At 36.4% G+C, this 14,933-nt stretch overlaps 1 long non-coding RNA gene across 2 annotated transcripts in view; it reads right to left on the bottom strand.

The window, feature by feature from the left end:
• The window catches only part of LOC123384787, a 269,112-nt gene that overhangs the window by 70,083 nt on the left and 184,096 nt on the right, over positions 1-14,933 (bottom strand). Inside the window, exon 5 of one of the 2 annotated variants that reach the window (XR_006596350.1) lies at positions 1,872-2,451. The exons of the other annotated variant lie outside the window; for it this stretch is intronic. This is a non-coding gene — a long non-coding RNA (uncharacterized LOC123384787). Of the gene's footprint in view, positions 1-1,871; positions 2,452-14,933 lie in introns of those variants that run through there. 2 annotated transcript variants of the gene reach the window in all.

The raw sequence follows: 14,933 nt of genomic DNA, 5'->3' as shown, positions 1-14,933 counted from the left end.
ATAGCTTTAACAGATATATTGAGAACATTCTATCCTAAAACAGCAGAATACACATTCTTTCATGTGCACATGGAATATTCTCCAGAATAGATCATGTCAGGGCACAAAACAAATCTCAAAACATTCAAAAAATCAAAGTCATACCATGCATCTTTTCCAACTACAACACTATGAAACTATAAAGGAACTAGAAGGAAAAAATCTGGAAAAAAACACACAAATACCTGGAGTTTAAATAACATGCTACTAAACAATGAATGGGTAAACCTACAAATCAAAGAAGAAATTAAAAACTACATGAAGACAAATGAAAATGAAAATATAATGTGCTAAAATCTTTGGAATGCAGTGAAAGTTGTTCTAAGAGGGATGTTTATAGCAATACAGGCCTAGCTCAAGAAGCAAGAAAAATCTCAAATACAACCTAACTTTACATCTAATGGAACCAGAAAAAGAAGAACCAACAAAACTATCCAGTGGAAGGAAGGAAGTAATAAATATTAGAGCAGAAATAAATGAAATAGAATAAAAAATAAAATAAAATAAAGACAATAAAAAATAGAACAGATCAAGGAAACCAGGAGCTGGTTTTTTGAAAAGATGAACAAAATTAATAAACCTTACCCAGACTCACCAAAGAGAGAGAAAGAGAGAGAGACAGGGACACAGAGAGACAGAGGACTCAAATAACAAATATAGAAAAGAAACGGGAGAAATAAAAACCAACACCAGAGAAATACAAAGGATTCTAAGAGAATATTATGAAAAAGTATATGCCACGAAACTGGGCAACCTAGATAAAAAATGGATACATTCCTAGAAACATATAACCTCTACATCTGAATCAAGAAGAACGAGAAGATTTGAACAGACCAATTACCAGTAATGAAATTGAAACAGTAATAAAAACTCCCAACAAAATTCTAGACCAGATAGCTTTACAGGTAAATTCTACTAACCACTTAAAGGGGAGTTAATACCTATTCTTCTGCAAGTATTCCAAAAAAAAGAAGAGGAAGGAAATCTTCCAGATCATTTTATGAGGCCAGAAATATCCTGATACCAAAACCAGATAAAGACATCACCAAAAAAGAGAAGTATAGGACAATATGTCTGATGAGCATAGATAAGAAAATCCTCAAGAAAACATTAGCAAACTGAATCTAAAACTACATTAAAAAAATTATTCACCAGGGGCATCTGGGTGACTCAGTCGTTTAAGTGTTGGACTCTTGATTTTGGCTCAGGTCATGATCTCACAATTTGTGAGATTGAGCCTCACACTGGGCTGGGCTCCATGTTGACAGTGTGGAGTTTGCTTGGAATTCATTCTCTCTCTCTCTCTCTCCCTCCCTCCCTTTCTCAAAATAAGTAAATAAACTTAAAAAAATCATTCAGCACAATCAAGTGGGATTTATTCCTGGGATGCAGGGGTAGTTCAATATTCACAAATCAATCAGTGTGATACATCACATCAATAAAGAAAGGATAAAAACTCCATGATCATTTCAACAGACACAGAAAATGCATTGGACAAAGTGCAACATCCATTCATCACAAAAGACTTCAAGAAAGTAGTTTTAGAGGGAACATACCTCAACATAAAAAAGGCCTTATATGAAAATGCACAGCCAACAACATCCTCAATGGGGAAAAACTGAGAGCTTATCCCCTAAGGTAAGGAACAAGACAGAGAGGTCCACTCTCACCACTTTTATTCAACATAGTACTGGAAATCCCAGCCACAACAGTCAGACAACAAAAAGGAAGAAGTCAAATTTTCACTATTTGCAGATGACATATTATATACCAAAAAGCCTAAAAACTCCACCAAAAAAAATACTAGAACTGATAAATGAATTCAGTTAGGTTGCAGGAAACAAGGTCAATATACAGAAATCTGTTGCATTTCTATACACTAATAATCAGTAGAAAGAGAAATTAAGAAAACAACTCCATTTACACCAATATAATAAGACCTAGGAATTAACCTAACCACAGAAATTATATATTTTTAAGATTTTATTTGGTCTCATATTTGTTATGCTTACTTCATGACACTGCATTGGAAATTTTTCTCAATAAAGAGAGGAAATCAGTAAAAGTGAACATATATCTAAGAATTAAAAAAGAAAAAGAAATTCCTTAGAGGTCAGTTGACTTCAAAATTAAAAAAAAATTGCCATCTGGCTTTTTCTCAAGTTATAATTTTAGTTCAATGGAGGACAACACTTTGTAGCTCTGATAGAGATTAGTACTTATGACAAGAATAGCTGGGGAAGCCAGTTAAAAACACAAAACAGATCTGTTGGAAGGCATTGAAGGACTATCAAGGCAGCCAGGCATTGAGGGGCAGACTCCAGAGAGAAGGAACTATGCCAACATTCTTCTAGCTTCTTTACCTTCTGGAGCATTTGTTGATTTTCATAGTGGGAGAAGAGGCTGAGAACCCTAGAAGAAAAAGAAAATCCAGTAGCGTTTTTGACAATATCATGTGTACTGGAAAACAATTCCAAGCTCCTGATTGTCAAACTGGACAATACTTGAGGAACAATATCCTGAAAACATAGATGGTGCAGAGATGTGAAACTAAAATTTGGGGTTTTACCCTTCTAGGCATGGACTGTTTACTTACACTAAGCAGAGCAATGAGACAAGACACTCAAAGTTTCTGGAAGGGAGAATGGAGGTTTTGGCAAGCTCACCATCCAAAAGAAGCCAAAATTTAGAGGTTAGGATATATCAGTTTTGTAGAGACAAAATAAACACTGCAGAGTCTCACATAGGACTTCTAGAAAGGAATATTCTCAGACTAAAGGCTAACCACAGATAGACTGAGAACTAGAAAACTTCAATCCAGCCTGGAGTCAGTCAAGTCCTGTATTTGATCAAGACAGTTAGAAAGCATTCTAGCTTCATATCAGAGGTTAAGATAAACAATTTCTGGGTAAGAAAATGGCACACAGAACTTCTATAATTTTTATACATGACATTCAACAATCAATAAAAATATCACCAAACATAAAAAATAAGGCCAATAGCAAGATCAGATCATAGAAAAGACCCACAGGTGACCAAGGTTTTGGAGTTATGAAACACAGACTTTTTAGTTAATATGTTTAAGAGAATGGATATTTAAGATACAGATATAGATAGATACAGAGTCACAGAGAATAGTTGTGTATAATAAATAATCAAATGGAAATTCTAAAATTAAATAATACATTAACTGCACTTAATCATTAGACAAAATCAGCCACATAGTGAAAAAAGAAAAATATTAGTGAACTTGATGATGGGGTTGTGTAAAAAATGTCCAGTAAGAAGCAAAGAGAGCAAATAAGGATGAGGCATGAAGATAAGAATTCTACAGGCAAAAGTGTGTGAAATTGGGAGTCCAGACAGAAAGGAGAGAATGGGGCACAAGCTAGATTTAATGAGAAATTACTAAATGTTTCTAAAACCATAGAAACACTTAGCTATGAGAACAGTAAATGCTGAAAACCAAAAGTGGAATGGATACCTGAACATAAACATTTGTAACAAACAAAAAAAAACAAACAATAACAAGGAAAGACAGGAAAATATTAAAAGTGATTAGAGAAAAGAGATAGAATGCATTCAATGAAAAACATTATAGTGATTTCCCAAGAGTCAAGAGAAAATGGAAAGATATCTGTTCAATGCTGAAAACAATTCCCCAAACAATAACTGTCTAGAATTCCATAGAAGAGAAAACATTCCTCGAAGTTAAGGCTATAAAAAAGCATTTCCAAGAAAAAAAGAAAACTTGAGAGAGTTTGTTGCTAGGAGAACTTCACTAAAAGAAAAAAAAGAATTTATGGGAATTTCTAGGGCAAAGGAACAATAGGTGTTAAAGGAAACACAGGGAAAAATAAAGAGCAAAACACAGTCAGATCTAAGTGAGTTTTGGCTCTATCAAGCAGTTGTAGGGAAAGTCTTGTTTGGCTCAAAAATATATGTAAAATTAAACACACAATAAGAAGAAGCCAGGAAGTGTGTAGAGGTGAAGTGTTCTAAGATCTTACATTATCTTAGAAGAGAATAAATTTGTTAATTTATACAACATTGCAGTCAGTCAAGTTATCTTAAAGAACCATTAAAATAGCAACAACAGGGGTGATTTGGTGGCTCAGTCGGTTAAGTGCCTGACTTTGGCTGAGGTCATGATCTCACGGCTTATGGGCCCGAACTCTGTGTTGGGGTCTGTACTGACAGCTCAGAACCTGGAGTCTGCTTTGGATTCTCTGTCTTCCTCTCACTTTGCCCCTCGCCCCATTCACACCCAGTCTCTCTGTTTCTCTCAAAAATAAATAAACATTAAAAAAAAAGCATAAATAACAAACTAATTGATACAGCCACCTTCAAAAATAGTTTGGTACTTTAAAAATGATACATCTACCATATGGTCCATCTATTCCATTCCTAGGTATTTACTTAAGATAAAAATTATTATGTTTTGGGGTGCCTGGGTGGCTCAGTGGTTAAGCATCCAACTTTGGCTCAGGTCATGATCTTGAGGTTTGTGAGTTTGAGCCCCACATCTGAATCTCTGCTGTCAGCACTGAGCCACATCAGATCCTCTGTTTTCCTCTCTCTGCCCCTCCCCAACTCATGCAAAAACAAACATTAAAAAATTATTGTTCTATGTTATAAATGTATATTAATATTTATTATATAAAAGTAATATAATTAAAGTATATATCTTTATAAAATCTTGCATATAATGTTCATAATAGCTTTAGTTGTAATAACCACAAACTAGAAACAACCCAGATGTCCACTAATAGGTGAATGAACAATTATATATTCATATAATGAATACTAAAAAAAGGAATGGACTCTTAATAAATGCTATAATGTAATGAATCTTAATTATGTTGAATAAAATAAGGAAGACATAAGAATATCTATTATCAGGTGGCTTTTATATAAAATTGAAAAAGTGCATATTAATTCTCAATGAAGGGAACTAGGATGGGGATTGTGAATGGGGGAGGAGAGAGAGGGAAGGGCAGAAGGGAAAGATTCCAAATAGGTCCTAGGAACCTTTTGGAGATGATGGATATGTTCATTGTCTTGATTGTGTTGATGAGTTGCTGGCATACATATGGCAAAACTTATGATGTAAACAAATATGTGGACTTCATTATATGCCAATTATCTCAAAATTATTTAAATCAGGAGATGTCTTTATTATAAAATGTTAATACAAAAAATCTAAAGCAAATGTCATACTTATTTTTCCCTATTTTTAAAGTTTATTTATTTATTTTGAGAGACAGTGAGAGAGAGTCAGGGAGGAGCAGAGAGAGAAGGAGAGAGAATCCCAAGCAGGCTCCATTTTGTTAGCATGGAGCCTGACTGGGGACTCGATCTCATGAACCATGAAATCATGACCTGAGCTGAAATCAAGAGTCTTATGTTCAACTGAGCCATCCAGGCACCTCTTTTGTTTTAAAATAAAGAAAACAATGCCTGATACCACTCTTACTAAACATTTTAGGAAAGTGTTATTCTTCAGAAAATTTAAAAAATATATAATTTTTAATCTCACTAAAAATATTATTACCTACATGAGAAAATCTTTATACACACACACACACACACACATTATCAAGAGAAATATGGCAGGCCTAAGTAGTGGTGTGATATATGATGAATATGAAGATTCAATCTTTTACTGATGTCAATTCCCTCCACATCAGTCTAGAGAGTCAATGCATTACAATTAAAAATTTCATGGACAGCTTTTCAAAATTTATAATCTGCTGTAAAAATTCCATATTAAATAAATCACCAGAAATGACCAGGCAATCTTGAAGAATAATAACAAAGTTGGAAGACTTAGACAACCATATGTTAAGACATACAGCTATAAAGTTAATAACGCAAGAATAGAAAATAGACCAATGGATAGAATAGAGGATCTACATATTGCTTGATTTGTTTATCATTATTTTTTAATTAAAAGTTTTTTTAATGTTAATTTAGTTTTGAGAGAGAGAGAGACAGAGACAGAACATGAGCAGGGGAGGGGCGGAGAGGGAGGGAGACACAGAATCTGAAGCAAGCTCCAGGCTCCGCGGGGTCAGCATAGAGCCTGATGCGAGGCTCAAACTCACAAACCATGATATTATGACCCGAGCCAAAGTAGGACACTTAGCTGACTGAGTCACCCAGGCGCCCATTGCTTGATTTAAATAAAGGTTCTCTCTTGTCAATTGGAAAATTGTTTCAATCACCTGGATGCCCGTTAAAAAAAAAGACCATTTTCCACACCATTAACAAAGTAATTCCAGATAGATAGCTGAACTAAAATGTGAAATTTAAGATAATAATAATTCCAGAACAAAATATATAAGAATACATAAATGACTTTGGAGAAGGAAATGTTTCTTGAACAGGGAAAGAGTTTTAACAATAAAGTTAGAAATTGCTAAATTACATCACATAAAAGGATGGACTTCTGTTCACCAAAAAACATCAAGAGAGAGAAAAGGTAAGAAACAGAGTGAAAAATGTTTATAATTCATATATCTGACAAAGGTATTATAAGTTTAATAAAGAACTCCTACCAAAAACAAAGTAAATAAATAAATGAATAAAAAAAGAAAGAAAGAAAGAAAGAAAGAAAGAAAGAAAGAAAGAAAGAAAGAAAGAAAGAAAGAAAGAAAGAAAGAAAGAAAGAAAGAAAAAGAAAGAGAAGGAAAGGAAAGGAAAGGAAGGAAACCCTCTGGACAAAAACTTGAATAGATCTTCATACAAGAGGATAAATAAATGACAATAAATGTATTGTTTCTCTAGTATCAGTCATTGGGAAATTGTAACTTAGAAATACAATGAGAAGGTGCTTGGGTGGCTCAGTCATTCTGAGTGCCTGATTCTTAATTTCAGCTCAAGTCATGATCCCAGGGTCATAGGATCAAGTCCCGTGTCAGGCTCTGTGCTGAGCATGGAATCTGCTTAAGATTCTCTATCTTTCTCTGCCCCTCTCCCCCACTCACATTCTCTTTCCCTCCCTCCCTCCCTCCCTCTCTCTCTCTCTCTCTCTTTCTCTCTCTTTAAAATACAAAAGAAAAAAGAGTTTTTAAATACAACGAGGTACTACTACACACACATAATGTAATAAATGTTCAAACCTCAATGTTCCTCCTCAATACAGAAAGCATTGAAAACTTTGACATCTTAATTCTTCTCCACTCTTTGCTGTAACTTTTTAATATGACTTTTAATTGTGATTGTCTCAAAAAAGTATAAAAAGTTATAGTTTTGTCATCTGAGAAAAGAATCAGAAATTGATAATGAAAATTATAATTCAAGACTTTGTGAATCATATCATATGGTTGTAAACAGAAATATGGCAGGGTATAAATAAGCATGTATTCCAGATTTTATCCATTGTCTCCATTTGTCTAGGTAGGCTGTTAATAATCATGTCTCCTGCAGCTAGGGAGAACTGTAGATTGGACTTCCAGCTGTCAAAGCTTTAATAGTGCTTTTTATTTTCAGAGCAGCTACAAAAATATTTGCTCCATTTCATTTGCAATGTTCATTTTGCTGAAAAAAAAACTTCAGGAAAAAAACCTGGAGTAATTAAAATGTTTGGATAAAATGTTTATATATATATTTTTTTCATTCTCACAAATGACTTCACATTTAATTGGACTTCGATGCATTCTATTGCAGGTTTTTAGGTCCCCTTCAGCAAAAGGTGTTCATATTATAATGTTATTGCTTTCACCAGTAACAGTTTGGTTTTGAGACATACAAGTCACTTTTCCATTAAATTACAGACTCAGACTAAATGTGCTACATTTTCACCATGGAATGAACACTGTGGATTCATAATTAGTAGAGCTAGACCTAAGTTAGTTTTCACAAGCTTTTTGCATATCTATTTTGTCCCCTCGAGACTGCAACCTTCAGAGGTGGGGCATGGGAGTGTGCATATCTGAAATTATTTCTCAAGAGAATTGAAGACAACACTCCTCTTTCAGGCATGTATTCTTTTGATCAATGGTCCTCAATATTGGCTACACAAAATATCTCCAGGGATACTTTTAAAACTCCCTATGACTAGGTATTATAGCAGACCAATTGCGTTAAAAAATACTGAGTGTGGAGCCCAGGCATCAGTATTTTGTTTTAAAAATACTCCAGTAAGATTCCAATGCGCAGGTAAAGCTGTTAACCAAAACTTTTAGATGCTTTTGTGAGTAGTTATTTCACCTGGCATAGGGAATGACGGCCTGCATTTTAACAGAGGATAAAATCGAGTTTCAGAAGAGAAATACTTTGTGTAAATTCCTGTTGTGAATCTCGGCTTTATTAGAATAGTGAGGCCACCAAATGAGAAGGTTCAGTCTTCCTGGTTTTAAAGACAATCTACCTACCTCAGAGAGGGCCAGTTCTATTTATAAAAAGCTACAGGTCTTTTTCATGACTAAGAATTGCCAGGCAAAAGGTAACAGTGGACCAGTTGGCCATTAATAAGTAGAAAGAGTTGCCTAAAACAGAAGCCATAGGAGCTGTACATGCCTCAAAGGATGGTTCTAGAGGTTACTTGGGTCTTGGCATGGGGATATCTCACCTTCAGTGACTGAATGAACTGAAGTGATATATTCCACAGCATGCTGAGAGATAATAGGACTTTGTGAGGCCTCAGGAAACTATAAAAAATTGCCAGACTTGAAGATCCTTGTTTTCACTTTATGGATAACATAAAGTTGATGTTTAATGGGAAATATTTCTCTTTCTTAACATAACGTTTGAGAATCTGTCAGGCAGAAGTTTTGGAAGTTTCAACAAATGTTGAAGGACTGGCTGTAGCTAAAAGTGAATATGGCATAACCCTTCTATAAAGTTATCTCAAGGGCAAATTTTATTTTGGGAATTCCTGACACAGGATTTGGAAAATTGGAATTTATTTGTCTCAAAAAGTCTGTAAAAATGTTTGGTACAGGGCTTTTTCTGGAAAATATGTTTTTTTTTCCCTTTACCTTTGCAGTTGAGTAATTTGAATCCTTTCTCTTGAAATGGAAGATCCAGTCAGGCCATGCACCATCAATCCCAAACAATTTAGGACAACTCAAGCAATGTCATCACTTACAATTCACCACAAGCAACTCATCTTTCAGTCACATTCTTACATGATCATCTGAATGTTCCCATTTTTGAAATTATTTTAAAATTTCTATTGTATGACCATACCCTTTTAAAACACTCCCCCTACCCCCTGCCCATGATACCCTCTTCCATCTTTGTGGAACTTCGTGAGCAGGTACTTCTTCTTACCCTCTAACAGCCCACTCTTGTCTTCACCCCCTTGCAGTTCAGTTTGGATTCTAAGGCTCATTTAAAAAAATTTACTCCCCTGCCATTATTCTAATGGTCTTTAACCCAACGAAACTCCAAGCCTTAATGAACTCTAGTAACTACATTCTCAGTACTTGTACTTGAGCAGCTGATGACATCTAGAGGAAATGGATGGCAGGTTTCAATGTAAACCGTGCTACTAACCTCAATCTGACATATGGTACTGCCAGTCACAACTGACATATCTTTCTAGTTACCTCCATGGTTTGGATTGGAAAATCTTTAGAAATGGTTACTGGTGGTTCTCTCATTTAGAAGACCCTCAACTTCCCTTTTAGTCTCATCCAATGATCCTGCTCCTTGTGACACAGAAAAAGTAAAATACATGCTATTATTTTGTTAACTATCATATTGACAAAACCAGCTGTGGCTACACCTACTTTTGAAAAATTTCCCAAAGCGTTTGGATTGTTGTATTTTCATTTTCGTTTGTTTCCATATATTTTTTAATTTCTTCTCTAATTGCCTGGTTGACCCACTCATTCTTTAGTAGGGTGTTCTTTAACCTCCATGCTTTTGGAGGTTTTCCAGACTTTTTCCTGTGGTTGATTTCAAGCTTCATCGCATTGTGGTCTGAAAGTATGCATGGTATAATTTCAATTCTTGTATACTTATGAAGGGCTGTTTTGTGACCCAGTATATGATCTATCTTGGAGAATGTTCCATGTGCACTCGAGAAGAAAGTATATTCTGTTGCTTTGGGATGCAGAGTTCTAAATATATCTGTCAAGTCCATCTGATCCAATGTGTCATTCAGAATCCAAACGCTTCGCTGGGATGCAGCGAAGGCAGTCCTGAGAGGAAAATACATCGCAATCCAGGCCTAACACAAGAAACAAGAAAAATCCCAAATACAAAATCTAACAGCACACCTAAAGGAACTAGAAGCAGAACAGCAAAGGCAGCCTAAACCCAGCATAAGAAGAGAAATAATAAAGATCAGAGCAGAAATAAACAATATAGAATCTAAAAAAAACTGTAGAGCAGATCAATGAAACCAAGAGTTGGTTTTTTGAAAAAATTAACAAAATTGATAAACCTCTAGCCAGGCTTCTCAAAAAGAAAAGGGAGATGACCCAAATAGATAAAATCATGAATGAAAATGGAATTATGACAACCAATCCCTCAGAGATACAAGCAATTATCAGGGAATACTATGAAAAATTATATGCCAACAAATTGGACAACCAGGAAGAAATGGACAAATTCCTGAACACCCACACTCTTCCAAAACTCAATCAGGAGGAAATAGAAAGCTTGAACAGACCCATAAGCAGCGAAGAAATTGAATCGGTTATCAAAAATCTCCCAACAAATAAGAGTCCAGGACCAGATGGCTTCCCAGGGGAGTTCTACCAGATGTTTAAAGCAGAGATAATACCTATCTTTCTCAAGCTATTCCAAGAAATAGAAAGGGAAGGAAAACTTCCAGACTCATTCTATGAAGCCAGTATTACTTTGATTCCTAAACCAGACAGAGACCCAGTAAAAAAAAAAGAGAACTACAGGCCAATATCCCTGATGAATATGGATGCAAAAATTCTCAATAAGATACTAGCAAATCGAATTCAACGGCATATAAAAAGAATTATTCACCATGATCAAGTGGGATTCATTCCTGGGATGCAGAGCTGGTTCAACATTCGCAAATCAATCAACATGATAGATTACAGTAATAAAAGAAAAGATAAGAACCATATGATCCTGTCAATCGATACAGAAAGGCCTTTGACAAAATCCAGCACGGTTTCTTAATAAAAACCCTTGAGAAAGTCGGGATAGAAGGAACATACTTAAAGATCATAAAAGCCATTTATGAAAAGCCCACAGCTAACATCATCCTCAACGGGGAAAAACTGAGAGCTTTTTCCCTGAGATCAGGAACACGACAGGGATGCCCACTCTCACCGCTGTTGTTTAACATAGTGCTGGAAGTTCTAGCATCAGCAATCAGACAACAAAAGGAAATCAAAGGCATCAAAATTGGCAAAGATGAAGTCAAGCTTTCGCTTTTTGCACATGACATGATAGTATACATGGAAAATCCGATAGACTCCACCAAAAGTCTGCTAGAACTGATACATGAATTCAGCAAAGTTGCAGGATACAAAATCAATGTACAGAAATCAGTTGCATTCTTATACACTAACAATGAAGCAACAGAAAGACAAATAAAGAAACTGACCCCATTCACAATTGCACCAAGAAGCATAAAATACCTAGGAATAAATCTAACCAAAGATGTAAAAGATCTGTATGCTGAAAACTATAGAAAGCTTATGAAGGAAATTGAAGAAAATACAAAGAAATGGAGAGATATTCCCTGCTCATGGATTGGAAGAATAAACATTGTCAAAATGTCAATACTACCCAAAGCTATCTACACATTCAATGCAATCCCAATCAAAATTGCACCAGAATTCTTCTCAAAACTAGAACAAGCAATCCTAAAATTCATATGGAACCACAAAACGCCCCGAATAGCCAAAGGAATTTTGAAGAAGAAGACCAAAGCAGGAGGCATCACAATCCCAGACTTTAGCCTCTACTACAAAGCTGTCATCATCAAGACAGCATGGTATTGGCACAAAAACAGACACATAGACCAATGGAATAGAATAGAAACCCCAGAACTAGACCCACAAACGTATGGCCAACTCATCTTTGACAAAGCAGGAAAGAACATCCAATGGAAAAAAGACAGTCTCTTCAACAAATGGTGCTGGGAGAACTGGGCAGCAACATGCAGAAGGTTGAAACTAGACCACTTTCTCACACCATTCACAAAAATAAACTCAAAATGGATAAAGGACCTGAATGTGAGACAGGAAACCATCAAAACACTAGAGGAGAAAGCAGGAAAAGACCTCTCTGAACTCAGCCGTAGCAATCTCTTACTCAACACATCCCCAAAGGCAAGGGAATTAAAAGCAAAAGTGAATTACTGGGACCTTATGAAGATAAAAAGCTTCTGCACAGCAAAGGAAACAACCAACAAAACTAAAAGGCAACCAATGGAATGGGAAAAGATATTTGCAAATGACATATTGGACAAAGGGCTAGTATCCAAAATCTATAAAGAGCTCACCAAACTCCACACCCGAAAAACAAATAACCCAGTGAAGAAATGGGCAGCAAACATGAATAGACACTTCTCTAAAGAAGACATCCGGATGGCCAACAGGCACATGAAAAGATGCTCAGCGTCGCTCCTCATCAGGGAAATACAAATCAAAACCACACTCAGGTATCACCTCACGCCAGTCAGAGTGGCCAAAATGAACAAATCAGGAGACTATAGATGCTGGAGAGGATGTGGAGAAACGGGAACCCTCTTGCACTGTTGGTGGGAATGCAAATTGGTGCAGCCACTCTGGAAAGCAGTGTGGAGGTTCCTCAGAAAATTAAAAATAGACCTACCCTATGACCCAGCAATAGCACTGCTAGGAATTTACCCAAGAGATACAGGAGTACTGATGCATCGGGGCACTTGTACCCCAATGTTTATAGCAGCACTCTCAACAATAGCCAAATTATGGAAAGAGCCTAAATGTCCATCAACTGATGAATGGATAAAGACATTGTGGTTTATATACACAATGGCGTACTAAATGGCAATGAGAAAGAATGAAATATGGCCCTTTGTAGCAACGTGGATGGAACTGGAGAGTGTGATGCTAAGTGAAATAAGCCATACAGAGAAAGACAGATACCATATGGTTTCACTCTTATGTGGATCCTGAGAAACTTAACAGAAACTCATGGAGGAGGGGAAGGGAAAAAAAAAAAAAAAAGAGGTACGAGTGGGAGAGAGCCAAAGCATAAGAGACTCTTAAAAACTGAGAACAAACTGAGGGTTGATGGGTGGTGGGAGGCAGGGGAGGGTGGGTGATGGGTATTGAGGAGGGCACCTTTTGGGATGAGCACTGGGTGTTGTATGGAAACCAATTTGACAATAAATTTCATATATTGAAAAAAAAAAGGAAGAAAAATTTCCTCCATGTTACAATAGAAGAGGTTCTCTTGTTTATCCACATCTAATTCTTTTATGTGTGTCCTGGGTTCTGTCACTTACCTTTTCAAGGTCATTGAATTATCATTTATTCCCCCTCTTATAAATCTCTAATTTCTCCTATATCAGCGTTTAGAACATATAAACATTTTACCAGGAAGGAATTTGGCATTCTCAAGGAACTGTGATGTGATGAGCTGGTCAGAGAATGGCACGGAATGAGTTTAAGACATGGGAACGGGGAGACGTATGTAAGGACACATAGGCCATGTAAAGTTTAGATTTCATTTTCAAAACAGGAGAATCCACTGGAAGTTTCTAAGAAAGGAAATGATATGATCTGGTATAGATTTTAAGAAGAGCACTCTGTATTTTGAGAAGAAGGTGAAGAGAGACAAGAGCAGAAGGAGTCGAAAAGTTAGGAGGGTGCTACACTAGTTGAAACAAGAAATACTAGTGCTCGCTTAGGAGTGGTAGCTGAGAGACAAGTGTCATTGACATATTTTAAATATATGTTCATGGAGGAACTAAATGCCATTGCAGATGGATTAGATACATATTGGGAAGGAAAGGAAACATCTGGAAATCAGAAGAGAAGTATGAACTGAGAACACAAATTTGAAAGCTGCCATAAGGTATAGTATAGTGTTTCTGAACCCTGACCACCATTAGAAAGAATAGAGAAACATATAAACAGGAAAAACAAAGAACAAAATTAAAAAGCAATGTCTTCTCTCTCAACATGCACACACAGATTCCTAGAACGCTTCCCCAAAGCTTTTGATTGAATTGTCATGAGATGGGGAGGCTTAGCCATGGGTATTTTTTGTTGTCATTTTTGCTTATTTATTTTGAGAGAGAGCACAAGCAGGGGACAGTCTGAGAGAGAGGGAGTGGGAGAATCCCAAGCAGGCTCTGCACCATCAGGGCAGAGCCCGGCACAAGGCTCGATCCCACAAACCACGAGATCATGACCTGAACTGAATTCAAGACTTAGATGCCAAACCGACTGAGCCACCGAAAAACCCCAGTCATGGGTATTTTTTAAAGCCCCAGATAATTGTAATGTGCAGTCAGTATTCAGAGCTACTGCTGAGCTTTGTAAAGAAAGCCATGGCAATGAAAGGCATCACCAAAAAAGCACTTAGTGTTAAAGAGGAAAGAGGACCAAGGCAAGGGCTAGAAGAGTATCAACACTTAGACACTTGTTACAGGAACAGAAAACAAGAATAAACAAGAATAAACAAGAAAAAACCCAAAGTGGAATTCTCTGAAATTAAGGTGTCATGGAAGCTAAGAAAAGGAGGGGGGTAATGTTTCAAAAAAAAGAATTAGCAAGCAACTGAATGCTGCTCAGAGAATGATGGGGACGGAGTCCATACATAACAACTAGCAAGACGGACTGGAGTGGCTTTGACAAGAATATTTCTGCATAGCAGTTATAGGCCAGATTGGCATGGATCTAGGTGAGAAACTGGGATTGACAAAGCAGAGAATTCTCAAGATGTTTTGCAAGAAAGAA

Source organism: Felis catus, chromosome B1 (genome assembly GCF_018350175.1).
Source record: "Felis catus isolate Fca126 chromosome B1, F.catus_Fca126_mat1.0, whole genome shotgun sequence".
Lineage (NCBI taxonomy): Eukaryota > Metazoa > Chordata > Mammalia > Carnivora > Felidae > Felis > Felis catus.
The sequence above is the reverse complement of the archived record's forward strand: the minus strand, read 5'-3'. Positions and strand labels throughout refer to the sequence as shown.